The sequence below is a fragment of the Alligator mississippiensis genome, chromosome 6 (assembly GCF_030867095.1).
Source record: "Alligator mississippiensis isolate rAllMis1 chromosome 6, rAllMis1, whole genome shotgun sequence".
NCBI lineage: Eukaryota > Metazoa > Chordata > Crocodylia > Alligatoridae > Alligator > Alligator mississippiensis.
In genome coordinates this window covers 37,810,214-37,825,862 of record NC_081829.1, presented here as the reverse complement: position 1 = coordinate 37,825,862, position 15,649 = coordinate 37,810,214, and positions in this window count along the sequence as shown.

Sequence of the window (15,649 nt, the reverse complement as noted above, 5' to 3'; positions counted from 1 at the left end):
GAGGGAGTGAGGTTGGGACTAAGGAAGGGATGCCATTCCGAGGGTTGCGCAAGGCAGCAAAGTAGAAGGAAGAGAGCAGCACTCACCCTAGTTCTGGCTGCAGCAACCCCAAGAACAGCTGGTGCCAGCTGCCTGCAGCCGCTGGGCTGCACCTTGCTCCATGTGTCCCCCCCCACCTCCCCTGTGCCTGGGCTCTGCTTGTCCACACTCACCTCTGCTCCTGGGCTGTGCCATGCCCTGATGCAGGCAGCTGGTGTTGGCTGCTCCCAGGGCCACTTCATCATGGTTTGGGATGAGTGCAGACAAACAGAGTCCCAGGTGGTGTGGGGTGCGGCACTCTCTCTAGCCCCACTTGCAGCAGCCCTCAGAGCAGCTAACACCAGCTGCCTGCACCAGGGCATGGTGCAACCCAGAGACTACAGGCAGCTGGTATTGGCCACTTCTGGGGCTGCTGCAGCAGGAGCTGGGGTGAGTGGGGCCAGGCAGAGCCCTGCGGGGTTTGGGGCATGGTGCAGCCCAGAGGCTACAGGCAGCTGGTGTTGGCTGCTCCCAGGGCTGCTTCAGCCAGGGCTGGAGTGAGCTCCACATCCCATCCTGGCTGGGGCTCTGCTTATCTGCACTCACCCCAGCCCATGATGGAGTGGCCCCAGGAGCAGCTGACATCAGCTGCCTGCATCAGGGCATGGCACAGCCCAGGAGTGAAGGTGATTGTGGACAAGTGGATCCCAGGCACAGGGGGGACAGGCGAAGCATAGTACAGTCCAGAGGCTGCAGGCAGCTGGTGCTGGCCACTCCCAGGGCTGCTAGGGATGGGGTGAGTGGGGGTCTTTCCCCTCCCCCCACAGACTTAGCTGATTTGGCAGGCAGGAGTCTGTGCTGATCTCATAAGAGTGAATTCACCTCACATATAACAAATAATGGGTCTAAATATGCTCATTGCATAAGAGAAAATTTGCATATAAAGAACCCACATAAACTGAGGGAAAACTGTAGTCAGAAACATGAAGCAACAGAAGCAAAGTGAAGTCACCTACCTCATGGGCAGAGTTGATATAAAACATAACAAGTGTGGGGAAGTCTATGGATGTGTAAATAAAGAATAAATCAGATTTTGAAGGTTAATATGCCCTTTAAATAAATTGCAGAATTTGCGTGATCTCTTCTCTTTTGGTTTATACTGATGGTGACATCTCACAGTTAGTATGATGGATAAGTATGCTAAGGAAGTAATCATCCATGTAAATTTGTCTAAAATCAACACGAAGTGAGAACAGGGAGGCAAAGCAAGCTTCTGCTTTCAATAAAAAATAAATAAGGTGCTAGAATAGCCCATTTGTCAATACTAAGGCACAGACAGTATAAGCAGTAAAAACTCAAAGGGCTAAATTCAGCAGTTCTTCAAGCAAAATGGGCAATGCACATTTTGTTGGATGTGAGGCTGTAGAATCTGTCCTATAGACATGAGAAAAGAAGATGAGATTATAGTTGATTTTTTTCACATCACTTTGGTAAATATCAGCTGCTACACTTTAAGCAATGTGGAAGACCGGTACAAAATAAGTAAAGCTTCTAGGATAGCTTAAAGTTTCAGGTTCCACTGATCAAATGTCTGCTACCCCCTAACACCCAAACTTCAAGCATCCACTATGAACAATAATGAAGAATGATTAGGAAGCAGCTCCAAGAAACTGCCAGAAAGTGACAAGCTGCTTGAAGGGTGGCAGCCCAGGGATCTGACAAAATGTAAAATAATATTTTCTATGACATCATTGAATCAGAGTCTGGAGTAAACTGTTTCTTATTCATATTATGAAGGTATTTATGATGCATGATTATTTAAGAGACTAAAATAATATCATGATCTGTGTTTCAAGTAATTTACATGAGCATTAAGACGGCAGTACAGGCAGGGCTTGCTCTCCATCCATTCAGTTGTCCCAAATTGCAAAACCTTCATGCCTAGCAAGACTTCTTCCATATTTTAAAGGTGAATCTGATTGGGTTTTAATCTTATCAATCTCGGTATGTATATTTAACACCAAAGAACTATTTATTTTTGAGGTATTCTGCCAGACTGCTTTAAGCTGTAGATAAATGACTTTGGTTAACTTAATTAAAAATGAAATAGAATATAAACTAAGCAAGAGCTTGAATTTTATGGTGTTATCTACTGCAACTTCATTATTGTTTCCTAATATCTAGATAGCAAGGTTAACACATCTACCAGTAAAAATAGGGAAGCCCTGCTCAAAAGCTACTGATATGTACATACAAATACATTTACATCTCAGTATAGTTTTTTACTGTTTGTGAGGCACTCATTCAGTTTTTCCCTCTTAATAATCCCTTTAGGGGAAGCATTATTCCCATCTGCCAGATGGAAAGCTATGGCACTTAGCTACAAAGCGATTTACCAAAGTCACAAGGAAAATCTAGGGCAGAGCTAGAAATTTCACCACTCTGTTTAGTGTTTTTTGCCACACAAGACTCTCATTTTTGCCAAAAAAGGAAGGATGGTTCCATTTCCTGGAACATAAATGCACTGATTTTATTGACTTGTCAAGAAATAAGTTGTTTTTAAATGCGGAGTTTAACTTTTTACATACTGAATTAATGTCTGGATATAAGTGACATTTAATAAGACACATCAGAGGCATTCTGTACTCTACACAGGGTTAGATTCACAGCACTGTACTGAATCATAATCAAGTACATATGACATTTGAAATAATTAGGCATGACTATCAATTCACAGAAAAGTAATGTTAAAACTTGGTCCAGTAGTTCTTCAATATAAATATGAGCAACATATGCATTTTTAATAGAGATCAGAATCACTTATGTGCTTCCACCACCCCCACATCTACTTCCTTTTAGAATTCTCTCTATGCTTTACTCTCAGGTACCAGACAAAGTTTGGATACAGTTGCTTTACTTCTCAGGTTCAATAAGTCTTAAACTACTAAAATAAGTCCTTTATACAGGGCAATATCAAAGGAATGGATACTCTAGATGACTTTATTCACATTCCTTACTCATCTCGTACTCCAATGATTTGCCTCTCCAGTTTTACACAAAATAACATGAATGAAACCTAACATAAATTTTTGTTCGTAAATAATCATGTCAACTAAACATAAGTAAACAAACAATGTGTGCGGATTGCTGCTCTAGGAAGTTCTTAGAACTTCAGAGATAAATTTACACTGCAAAATGTAGTGTAGCTTGTAAACTAAATCCTGATATCAGATTTTAGGTAAGATATCAGAGGATGACTAGGATGTGGGTGGTCAAGCCTGTGACTGCCCATGAGAATCACAACCCAAGGGATTAGGAACAGACAATGTCAGGTGCAGGCAAGGTCCACACTGGAGTCAGAGGATCTGGACCTGGCAGATCAGGAGGCCATGGTTTGTAAAGCGCTGAGATGTGAGCAGTCACTGAGGTCGAGCCATGAGCTGGAGAGTGGGGGCAAAGGGAAGATGGGAAATTAGGAACAGGAAAGAGGGATTCACACTGGCACTGAGCTACTGTGAGTCTGAAGCAGGCAACTGTAGCTGTAAGGTACTGGGACTCTTTAGAAAAGCTAGATGTGTACAAATCCATGAGGCCAGATGCAATGCATGTAACAGTGCTGAGGGAATTGACTGATGTGATTGCTGAGCTGCTGACAATCATTGAAAACTCATGGTGATTGGGAGAGATCCCAGATGCTTGGAAAAGGATAAATAGTGTCCATCTTGAAGAAGGAGTAGGATCCATGGAACTACAGTCTTGTTAGCTTCACCTCAGTCCATGGAAAAAATCATGGAATAGGTTCTCAAGGAATCCATTCCTAAGCACTTGGAGAAGAAGTTGATCAAGAACATTCAGGGTGAATTCAAGGGCAAGTCATATCCGCCCAGTTTGACTGCCTTCTATGTTGAGATGACTGGGTCTGTGGATGCAGGAAGAGCAGTGGACGTAATATACTTTGATGTTAGCAAGCCTTTTGATGTAGTCTTCCACAACATTCTTGCAAGCAAGTTAAAGAAGTATGGGTTGGATGAATGGATTTTAAGGTGGATAGAAAACTGGCTGGATTGTTGGTCACCGAGGCTAAATAATCAATGGCTCCATGTCTAGTTGGCAGCCTGTATCAAGTGAAGTTCCTCCAGAGCTTGGTCCTGGGACCAGTTTTGTTCAACATCTCCATCAATGACCTGGAAGATGAGATGGAATGCATCCTCAGCAAGTTTGGAGATGATACCAAACTAGGGGGAGTAGTAGATACTCTGGAGGGTAGGGCTAGGATTCAGAGAGACCTCAAAATATTGGAGGATTGGATCAAAAGAAATCTCATAAGGTTCAATAAGGAGAAGGGCAAAGGTTTGTGCTTAGGATGGAAGAATCCCATGCATTGGTACAGGCTGGGGACTGATTGGCTAAGCAGCAGTTCTGCAGAAAATGACCTTGGGGTTATAGTGAGCAGTAAGCTGAATATGAGTCAACACTCTGCGCTTGTTGCAAAGAAGGCCAATAGTATACTGGGATACATTAGTAGAAGTGTTGCCAGCAGATCAAGGGAAGTGATTCTTCCCCTCTGTTCAGCACTGGTGAGGCCACATCTGGAGTACTGTGTCCTGTTTTGGACCCTCCACTACAGAAAGGATGTGGACAAATTGGAGAGAGTCAGTGGAGGGCAATGAAAATGGTTGGGGGCTGTGGCTCACAACTTCTAAGGACAGGCTATAGGAACTGGGCTTATTCAGTCTAGAAAAGCAAAGATTGATGAGGGATTTAATAGCAGCCTTCAAGTACCTGAAGGATGGTTCCAAAGAGGATGGAGCTAGATTGTTCTCAGTGGTGGCAGATAGCAATGGTGGCAGCGGTCTCAAGTTGCAGCAAGGGAAGTTTAGGTTAGATATTAGGAAAAAAACTCGCCCATTCAGAAGTGAATAAAGCACTGGAACCAGATTACCCAGATAGGTTGCAGAATTTCCATTTTTTGAAGTTTTTAAGACTCAGTGTAGAAGGGCAAGGGGAATGGGGAAGGAAAATGCCCCTCTCGCCCCCTCTCTCTTACCTGTTGTCTGGCGAAAAGCCCTGGTGGCTTGGGGTAATGCAGTCAGGGTGATAAACACAGTGTTGTGAGAGATGCAATCCAGGTTATGCACACTGTTTTCTGGCCAGGAAACAGCATCTGCTGAGGAGAGAGGCCTACACTGTGAGTACCTCAGCCAGAAGACTGAGCCATGGGGAGCCTAGGGCCCCAGATGAAAGCAGTCCTGGCTCTGACTCACTGCAGGTGGGCCCTCATCCCACAGGGGGCATAAGCCACATCTGGGAGGAGAGTCCTAACGCTGGCTGGCTGGACATGCTCCGGGCAGAATTCAAAGCATACGAGAAGTGTTGGAAGGAGGTCTTGGATGATGGATAAAGAGACATGCTAGAAGAGGGTGAGGGGCAGACAGGTTCTTTATTTTTTGCCCATGTTACTGTAGTTTCCTATTAGATGGACTGTTGGGGATTCCAGGCATGAAGTCTGGGAGCTACAGCTATGACACTCCAAAGGCTGGTGTGATGGTCAAAGGGTGATTAACATAACATTTAGAACCTGGGTCTGGTATTACCCAAAACACCTTATGGAGGCCTGTGTTGTGAGTGTAGGGGTGGAGGAGCTCCCAATCTGGACCCCATAAGGGTCCTACCAAATGGCATTCTAGAACACAGCGAGTCAGACAACAGACTGCCCTGACTTGGGTGAGACTGTCTCCTGCTGAGAGAGAAGTCTATAAACTTTTTCCATTCAGTCATGGCAGGGAAGCACCACAGCTAAGAATGGTTCTTCCAAGAGCAGGAAACCAGAGGGATGACCAAGCCAGAGTGCTGATGGTTTCACACCTGGATAGATAAAGCTTTGGGTGGGATGACATAATTAGGGATAGTCCTGCTTTGAGCAGGGGTTTGGACTAGATGACCTCCTGAGGTCCCTTCCAACCCTAATTTTCTATGTTTCTATGATTTGGGTGATCACCAAATAAGAGTCACAAGCCAGAACCCAAATGTCTGTCTGAAGTTAAGGGTCTAGAATGGAGTCAGGAACAAGGTAGCAGTCAGGATCCAGAAAGTTTGGATTAAAGAGGTCTAAGTCTGGAGTCTGAAATATGGAACCAAGGAAGCTAGGGACAAGAAGTAATAAGACCAAGGACTAGACAGAGAAGCTACTTATAAACAGGCAGCCATGCCCATGAAGATAACTAGCAGCAGCTGGGCCTTTATGAGTCAGGTCCACTGAAATAACTACTTGGTTACTAGTTAGCCTGCCTTCTAACCTGACTCCTGACACTTTAGAGGGCTTTTTTTTGTTGTGTGTGCCTATTACTATACTTGCCAACATACATCTCCAGGGGTAGACACTTCAACCTCTACCTTTAGCCCTTGCCTATGACTGGGATGGCTTTAGGTTATATAAATCCTTTTACCGCTTTTATGTATCTTTAGAGGTTGAGGATTTTGTTCTCCTGAATTACTGAACACTCAAAAATAGCAAGCTATAGTAGGTATCTTAAGATAATATTAATTAAATTGACAAGAAGGTGAAAAAGAATGGATTGAGCCAGAGAGATATTGTCTCTTTAAGGCACGTAGATCAAATCTTATCTTTACAAAACATTCAATAAATCATGTCTTCATTCTATCTCATTGAAGGGAAAACAAGTGTTGAATCCTTGAAAGTTGCAGTAAAACATAGATGTCACATATTGGTTAGTTCTAGTATACAATTAACAATAAATATCTATTTTAAATAGATGTACTTAACACCCAACATGTGCATGACATGACAGAATTAAATACAAACAAACATGAAATTTATTATTTTCTAACATTTCAATTCTTAATGGCACATTAATGTCAGTTTATGTATTCTTATACTTAGTAGCATAAACACACATGTGTAGGCAAATTCATAATTATTTTTATCCACCCTTCAAACATTCATTTCCATGCAATTGAATCACTTTATACCAGTCCTGGTTTTGTCTGTGTGCACACCTGGGTGAGTGGACACAAGTTGCACTTGTAGGGAAATTTTCAGTTACGTTAAAATGAATTTCAAGAACATTAAAATATGGTTAATTCCACATGAATCATTTTCTATAACTAATCAATAAAATATAATTGTGAAAGATGATCAATTGTATCCTTTGATATCAACTTCTCTTTAGAAAGCAGTAACAGGATTCAAATGTTAAATAGCCAAAACTATTATTCTAGAAGTAATGTCTTATTCTGTTATGACCCCCTCAGCCAGTTAACACTTCCAAGGTTGTTGATGCACCAGTGATATGGTTTATTTTACTACTAGCTTGTCTGAGATGTTTTCCACTCTTGGAATCCCAGTTGCTTTGACTGCCAGTATGCTAGTCAAAATGAAAGGGTAATTCAAAAGCATGTTTTACACCCTACAATAATCAAAGCTTAGGTTTGTGGTCTCTAAGCCAGCTTTTGCAACATTATAATTGTTCCATTAGTAAATTTTATTAAAGAAATAATGGGAACAGAGATGTGGTGAGACAAAGCAGCCTAAGGGTGTAAACAGGCATTTTCAGGACCTTTGGTTTAGGTGGCTTAGTTTAAGGCACCAAGAGTTGGAACCAAGCCTGCAACTGTTTGCTGCTTGCCAGGAGGATGCACAGGCAGCTGGAGCCAAGTAAGCTGGAGGAAAAAGGAGAGTATGACCTGGCAGGATTGGAGGAGGGCCGGCAGGTCTGCTGGGGAGGCTGTTGTCTCTGCAGTGGGAGCAGTTTGGGTGGGTGGGGGTGGAGTGTAGAAATACCCTAGTCAAGCTCTGGGAGTTAAATAGCACAACCCCAGTTTTGTGGAGAACTGACAGGCTTTCCCAGCCCAGGGGCTGTGCTGTGGCTGGGTGCAAGTGTTCATCAGACTGAGTTAACCTGTGCTAAACTGGGTAAACACTTTGCTGATTTAAAGTTGGTTCACTAATTTCAGATCGGGGTGCCATTTTTAGGGAGACCAAAATCCTGTGAACATTTGCACACTGGAGGGTACTTGGGTTACCCTAACCTTGGTTAGGGTGATCTAAATATAACACTTATATGTACCTTGTAACAATTCATTCATCTCCAAACAAATTAGTCTATAAGATGCTTCGTTAAACAAATTGTGACTGTTTACATGTGTCTCCCTGTAGAAATGTCACATATATACTTACAGGGGTATAGGTTGTAGCTGTGCTGGTCTAAGGACATAGGCAGACAAGGTTCTTTGGGTGAATCTGATATCTTTTATTAGACCAACTTAAATAGTTGGGGAAAAAAAAATTAAGCAAGCTTTCAGGTTCAAAAACGCTTTGTCAGGCTAAGGAAGTTTCAGCAGTTGGTACGTGCTTTTCTTGGATGGAATGAAAAGTAAAGAAGCCAGAGGCTGGGCTGGTATGCATATGATGTATGAATACCAGCTGTATGCATACCAGCCCAGCCTCTGGCTCCTTTAATTTTCATTCCATCCAGAAAGAGCACGTACCAACTGCTGAAGTTTCCTTAACCTGACAAATGATTTTGAACCCAAAAGCTTGCTTAAAAATTGTTTTCCAACTGTTTAAGTTGGTCTAATAAAAGATATCAGATTCACTCAAAGAACCTTGTCTACATATATACGTATGACTTATAGATTCAACATAAAAGGAAAAATTTGTAATTTTGACATTTGTGGCATGTTAACTATTAATACACCAACAAAGCACTTGTTGACAAGTTTCATTAAGGCACACAGTAAGAAGTAGAAGGCATTAGCTAGCACATGGTAGCAGTTTAATTCAGGTTAGCCGACTGTACCTTTAAAACATGTTAAAACAGGCTTCTGCTACACCACCCAGCTTGGTGTCGGCTGTGAACTTGATGAGGGTGCTTCCATCCTATCTTCCAGATTGTTAATGAAGAGGTAGAACAGTACAGGCCCCAGGACTGACCCCTGGGGCACTCCACTTGACATTGAGCCATTGATTAATACTGATTTAGCCTGACAATCCAGCGAGCTTTCTATCTACCTTACAGTCGATGAATCCAACCCATACTTCCTCAGCTTTTTTGCAAGAATGTTGTGGGAGATGGTATCAAAAGCCTTCCTAAAGTCAAGGTATATTATGTCCACTGCTTTCCCTACATCCACAGAGCCAGTTATCTCATTATAGAAAGCAATTAGGTTTGTCAGGCATTACTTTCCCTTGATGAATCCATGCTGACTGTTCCTAATCATCATCTTCTCCTCCAAGTACTTAGAAATGGATTCTTTGAGGACCTGCTCCATGATTTTTCTGGGGACTGAGGTCAGACCAGTGAGCCTCACATCAGGCTTTGGTCGAATACTAGGAAAAAACATTCTCACTAGGAGGGTGGTGAAACAGTGGAACAAGTTACCTAGAGGGGTGGTGAATTTCATTTTTGGAGGAAAGCCCTGGCTGGAATGTTCTAGTTAGGGCTAGTCCTGCTTTGAGCAAGGGGTTAGACTAGATGAACTCCTGAGGTCCATTCCAACCCTAATTTTCTATTATTCTATGATTTACTAACGTAGCCCAAGTTCTAAACAAGGCCAAGTCAGCTATTCAATTCAAGCACATACACTATACACCGCAAAAGTTAGACACAGATCACTAATTCGTATATCATATGTAAATTGCCATACACACACACACACACACACACACACACTTGCAACTCAGATACACACACATTCCAAATAACTAGTTTAGGTTTATGCACACCTGTCACCAGTTTAAGCCCATACAAGCTACACACACCAAATTTAGACAGTATCAGATACCAGTTACCAATACCTGCACAGTCAATACACATATGTGGATTACTAATTCATATACCACACACACACAATGATATCTATGTGTGTGTGTGTGCATATATATAATGTATGTGTATATATGTGTATTCACTAATTTACACACATTCCACCCACCTACACATACACACAGGTGAGTTCCTAAGTTGGGTGTTGTGATGTATGTATACTCTTGGTGTACTTGGGATACCCGGGGAAAGGTTAAGGTAAAGTAGAAGTGTAAGGAGTTAAAGTTACCAGGACCAGGATTAGAACCGGTAAACTACAGGGGCCTGGGCTAAAGAACTAAAGTTTGGGGTTAACTTTAGGTTAATTGATCATAACTGATTAAAAGATGATGGTCAAAGCCTGCAGAACAGGGAAGCATGCTGGCACATAGTCCGGGACTGAAGCCAGAGCTACAGGGGAGCTGAAAAGATAGATGGGGAGAAGGAAAAATGGGACTAACAGAAAGTGTGGGTGTTAAAGAGGGGCTCTGGGTGTGGGGAGCAAGAGGATGGCTCCGGGACAGGTAGAGAAGTTGCAGGGAGTGGCAGTAGGTGCTGGAAGCTGGAGAAAAGTGTAGGACAGCTAATAGGAGCTGGGAAGCTGCAGGAGGGGGGTGGCAAAGATTACAGAAGGTGTGGGAGAAGCCTGAAAACAGAGAGACGGATAGTAGAAAATCACAGGGAAAGCAGCAGGGACAGCAGGAAAGCAAGGAGAGGCTGAGAGGTGGCAGAAAAGGGGAGATGGAATTGGGAGGAGATAGGAAAACTAGCAGAGAGGGTGGGAACTGGAGCTGAGAGAGAGAATGAGGCTGGAATTTAAGATGGGGAAGGGCCTGGGATTCAGTAAAACATGACCCAACTTGGGGTTGCAAATGACAGTGATATTATTGAACAGGGAAGATGGTGCAACAATGCCAAATTGGTTCCCTTGCACCCCCTCCCCCTCCGCCCACCACACACACAATAGCAGCAAGGGTTAGAGAGGCTTGATGCAGGGGCTGAAGTCCACTGAAGTCCAGGAGGAGAGAGAGACAGAGAGAGTCCAAATTGTAGAAGGAGATGTGCAGGTAATATCTACGTATCCAGGCTGGAAGGGGTCCTTGTCCATTAGATGTTGTCCAGAGGGGGATCTCCAGCAGGGCCTCTGGATGGATAGGTGGTGTGGCATGGTGCTGGTCCAGATGGAAATGGTGTTCCCGCTGGGTTTGTCTTCACTGCCCCTTTTTATAGGAGCAAACCTTGTATGACACTAGTGACAGGAGGCATGCCCAGGCAAGGGTCAGCCCCTGGTATACTGAGCATGTGTGCTCCATGCAGGGATGTGCAGTTTCAGATGTTTGTAATGGTGAGAGTTGCTGGTTTTGAAGGGTTCTTTGTCTTTCAATTGCTGGTCTTGTCTCTGTTCCTGGGTGAGGTCTGTGGTTCCTGAGTGAATCAATGCGAGGTGGTGGCTCAGTCATTATAGGCCATTTAGTAGAGGCCTGCTACCATTATATTTCAATCATTTCCAATCACACTCATTCATCCGGGAACCAATTTACATGGGAGGGGTATGTGACTCATACAGTTGCAACATGAGATGCCCAGGCAGAGGACAGAAGATGGAGACTTGACATATAAAATGGAAACTTGACATGGCTTTGGTTCACTTACAAACACAGGCCTAAGCCATACAATATCCATATGAAACAATAAAAATCAATATGAAAATGATAATAATACAATATACAACAGTAAAAATCAATACAAGCCTAATAATTATACAATATAAAACAGTGGCTATCCAAAACCAAATACTTGTTGCCAAAATAAAAATGTTTAAAGCTTATCTTAAGTCTGAGCTCACTTATACTTATCTATAGAAAATAGAGAGGGAGGAAAAAGTCAGATATGGTTGGGGAAGGGAAGGGAATTTATTTTACAATAAATACAAAAAAAAGAAAAAAAAGAAAAAATGGGGGTTCTACTACACAATATGTCCTACTTACTTCACAGAGGCCTGGCAGAACTTATATTTATCAGTGGCCAAATTAAGTCCAACAGTCTACAGCCGATCACATACTCAGAGTAGCCATTCTTTGTATTCTTCCAAGGTCTTTCCAAAAGCAATAAAACCATCTAAATAAACCAGTACTTGGGTCATATGCATATCCCCAACCACCTTCTCCATTAGTTGCTGGAAAGTGGTGGGAGTCCTGGATATCCCTTCGGGCATTCGTTCAAGCTGATAGAATCCCAAAGTGCAAATAAAAGTAGTCTTCTCATTGTCCTCTTCCCACAGAGGTATCTTGTAGTAACCACTGTGGAGGTCTAGTATTGAAAACTTTTGCTCCCTACTAAACAGTCCAAAGCCTCCTGCACCCACGGGACAGTGTATCGATTGGTGGTTGTTTCATAGTTTCATAGTAGGTAGGGTCAAAAGGGACCTGAGCAGATCATCAAGTCTGACTCACTGCCATGGGCAGGAAAGAATGCTGAGGTCAAACGACCCTGGTTAGGTGATTATCCAGTCTCCTTTCAAAGACCCCCAGGGTAGGAGTGAGCACCACTTGCCTTGGAAGTTGGTTCCAGATCCTAGCCACCTTGACTGTGAAGTAGTGCCTCCTGATATCTATCCTGAATCTAATCTCAGTCAATTTATGACTGTTATTCCACGTTAATCCTGGTAGTGCTTAGGGGAACAGGAACTCTCCCATAGCCTGCTGGTCCCCCTTGGCCAGTTTGTAGATGGCCACCAGACCCCTTCTCAGCCTTCTCTTGTGGAGGCTGAACAGGTTCAGGTCCTGTAGCCTCTGCTCATAGGGCTTGCCTTGCTGCCCCATAATCATGTCAGTGGCCCTCCTCTGAACCCTATCCATGCTGTCCACATCCCTTCTGAAGTGCAGTGCCCAGAACTGAATGCAGTACTCCAATTGCAGTATGACCAGTGTCACATAGAGGGAGAGGATCACCTCCTTGGACCTGCTTGTGATGCATCTGTGGATGCATGACAAGGTGTGGTTAGCCTTCCTGACTGTGTCCCCACATTGGTGGCCCAAGTTCATATTGGAATCAATAATGACATCAAGATACTTTTCTGCCTCTGTGCTAAATAGAAGGGAGTTCCCCAGCCTGTAGGTATGCTGCTGGTTCTTCCTCCCCAGGTGTAGTACCTTGCACTTGTCAGTATTGAATTTCATCCTTTTCTCATCCGCCCAGCCCTGTAATCTGTCTAGATCTAATTCCAGCCTGTCCCTCTCCTCCAGCGTGCCTACTTCTCTCCACATTTGTGTCATCCATGAATTTGAACAAGGTACTTTTCACCCCCTCATCCAAGTTGCCATTGAAGATGTTGAACAGTGCGGGCCCAATGACTGAGCCCTGGGGGACCCCACTGCCCACATCCCTCCAGGTTGAAAAAGACCCATCCACCAACACTCTCTGGGTGTGGTCCTCAAGCCAATTTGCGACCCATCTGGGGGGCAAATTGTAGGCATCGAAGCCAGTCACCTAGTTTCTTAATGAGAATGGGGTGAGAGACAGTGTCAAAGGCCTTCCTAAAGTCCAGAAAGACTACATCCACCGCCATGCCTGCATCCAAGGATTTTATGACCTGGTCATAGAAGGCCACCAGGTTGGTCTGACAGGACCTGCCTTGAATGAACCTAGGTTGGTTGCCCTTAAGTATGATCTCCCCTCCTGGTCCTTCACAGATGTGCTCCTGGATAATTTTCTCAAAGAGCTTCCCCAGGACCAAGGTAAGACTAATGAGCCTGTAGTTTTCTAGGTCCTCCTTCCTCCATTTTTTTAACATGGGGATCACATTGGCCCTTTTCCAGCCCTCGAGCACCTCACCAGAGCACCGTGAGTGCTTGTAAAGCTGTGCCAGGGACCTGCAATGACCTCTGCTAATTCCCTTAGCACTCTGGGGCAGAGATCATCAGGACCTGCTGACTTGGACATATCTAGACCCACCAGAAGTTCTCTGGCTAGATCCTCACTGACCCTGGGCCTGGCAGCTCCTCCCCTGGGTTGTTGGGGATCTCAGTGTGGGGAATGCCCTGGTCCTTGCTCAAAAAGATGGAGGCAAAGAACTTGTTGAAGAGGTTAGATTTGTCATCTGGTGTGACCACTAGATTTCCTACCATATCCTGTAGAGGCCCTACATTGCCCAGTACCTTATTTTTACCTGCTTTGTATTTAAAAAAGGACTACTTCTTGTCCTTGATCTGGGTCGCTAGTTCCACTTCCATCTCCACCTTAGCTTTCCTTACAGCCCCCCTACAATCTCAGGCAATGGAGATATAATCCTCCTTGGTGATGGCCCCTCCCTTCCATTGGGTGTACACCTCCCATTTAGCTTTGAGACATTTGTGGATGCTTCTGGTAAGCTATGAGGGCTTTTGAGCACTCCTGCCACCTTTGATCCATGTGGAGATTGTCACCCTTTGGGCTTGGAGGATCATCTCCTTACAGAACAACCACTCTTCCTGGACTCCCAACTCCCCTTCCCTTCAGGGCCTCAGTGCCTTCCCAACTAGTCTCCTTACCTCATTGAAATTCACCCTCCTGAAGTCTAGGGCTGCTGCCTTGCTGCAGGCCTTTGCCACCTTGCGCTGGATGGTGAATTCCAGCAGGTGATAATTGCTGTTGCCCAGGTGGTCAAGAACCTGCAGTCCACTCACCAGGTCATCACCCATGGCCAAGACCAGGTCCAACAAGGCATTTCCACTGGTGGAACTGTGCATGTCCTGGGTTAGATGCAGGTCCCTTAACTCAGCTAGGAAACTATGTGAGCAGTCAGACCTGGCTGACTGCTCTTCCAAGCAGATGTCTGGATAGTTTAGGTCACCCATGATGACCACATCCCTTGACTTAACTGCCTTCACCAGCTGACCTGAGAATTCCTGGTCCAGCTCTTCCCCCTGGTTGGGTGGGAGAAGTAAACCCCTACCATTTACTCCCTTTCCCTACAACCCCCTTGTATATGTACCCAAAGCACTTCCATCTGCCCCTCCTCTGACCCAGTGCTGTTTGTTGAGCATGTGTATTGCTCTTTGACATAGAGCATAACACCCCCCAGGTGGTCTGGGTGAGCAAAGTCTGGTAATCAATACACATATATGGAGTAGGCCATTATTCTTCCACACAATCAGAATGGGAGAGGCATAATGGCTCTTAGATTCTGTGATGATATGGTGGTCCATGAGCTCCTGTAGATGAGCTCCTATCTTTCTTCCCCCATCTCAGCGCGGGGAATGCACTGAGACCATTCACAAAAGAGTTGTGTGTTGCTCAGACGAATGTGATGCTCCACCCCCTTAATGTCCCTCACATCCCAGTCATGCAGGGAGAAAACACGGGCTCGAGCCCCAAGTTTGTCCCTGAGCCAAGCTTTACAGGCTTTGGGCACTGGGGAGTTCCCAAAAAAGAACCTTGAAGGGTCAATTGGAGGGGCGTTTCCCTCTTACTCAGGGATCACCACTTCAGCTTGCTTTATCAAGGTCACCTTCTGTCCTGGGTGGACCACAATATCGTTCAAGGTTGGGTTAACCGCTATCATTGTAACTGGGTCTTGGTTGAGCCCTTTTGCCTCAATCAGACCATCGGGGACCCTCAGCGCACCACATCTCTCTCTCCCAGTGAGGGTCTTCACCACCAGCAGCTTAATCTTTTCATCCCTCTCAATCCAACTACATACAGTGAGCAAAGCCCATTGGCCCTGTGCAGGGACTCACTGGGGCTTTGCTCCAGAGAAGTGCAGGGTCCCCACAACCTCAGGGTGACCCCCACATCTCTCTATGCTCCCATTGGTCATATGCCTCTGA